Genomic DNA, 999 nt, shown 5'->3' with positions numbered 1-999 from the left:
GCCACAAGGTCCCCCCTGAGCCTCCTTTGCTCCAGCCTGAGCCCCTTTCCCAGCTCCCTCAGCCGCTCCTGGGGCTCCAGCCCCTTCCCAGCTCCCTTCCCTGCCCTGGACACACTCCAGCCCCTCAAGGTCGCACACCACAGCTCCCATGGGATCCTCCGCTGCCATCTGTTCAGGCCAGGCTGGTCAGCAGGCAGAGGTGATGGGCTGGAGGCTTGGGGGTGGTGGGGAATCCGGGGAAGGGAAAGCTGGTGGGGTGTCAGAAGATGGGACCCTGTTCCTGCAGTCCCACGGACACCTGGCACGGGCAGGAGCCTCTGGCTCATGAGCCCCAGCTCTGCATGGCCTCGGGAATGTGTGCCTGGAGCCAGGATCCAGGTGGTTTTCCAAGAGCTGCCCACTGAACCTGCTCCTCTTTTCCTCTGGGGAGGGATGCTCCGTGGCTGCCTGCACAGGGACTTCTACCTTTGGGATCTGTGCTTTTCCCCGTGACGTCTGGAACTTCCCCTGCTTTTGGCTGGGTTTCACACGGTGGATTTTGGGCTCTGTCCCATTGTCAAGGTCACCTGAAATCCCTCCTGCTCCAGGGTGAGAGCAGCCCTTGCCTGGCTCTTGGCCCCAGGTTTCGCCCCCTCGCTGAAGCTGTGGGCTCTGCCCGGGAATTCTCTCGGACCCCTGCCTTGGAGCTCTAAGATTTCTGACTTTTTTCCCTGCCTTTTTGTCTCTGTGTGTTTGATGCTTCTTAATTTATGGCAGCAAAGCCTAACGGAGATCCTTAACTCCGCAGCCGCAATGCAGCAGGAAAACAAGGAGCTCCCCCCACTCTCAGGCCCTTTCCCATCTATTTTCCTATTTTAAAAATTACAATTTTTTATGCATCACTTCACAGTCCTCCCAACTTTCTGTAGACACTTAGAAATATCAGCTGGCAAATACAGCGAGGTGCTCCCAGACCTCCCTGTCTGCCCAGAACTCATTTGTGTTCCATAAAAAATGAGG

The sequence above is a fragment of the Corvus brachyrhynchos genome, unplaced genomic scaffold (assembly GCF_000691975.1).
Source record: "Corvus brachyrhynchos isolate BGI_N302 unplaced genomic scaffold, ASM69197v1 scaffold511, whole genome shotgun sequence".
Taxonomy (NCBI): domain Eukaryota; kingdom Metazoa; phylum Chordata; class Aves; order Passeriformes; family Corvidae; genus Corvus; species Corvus brachyrhynchos.
Note: the sequence above shows the minus strand (reverse complement) of the source record.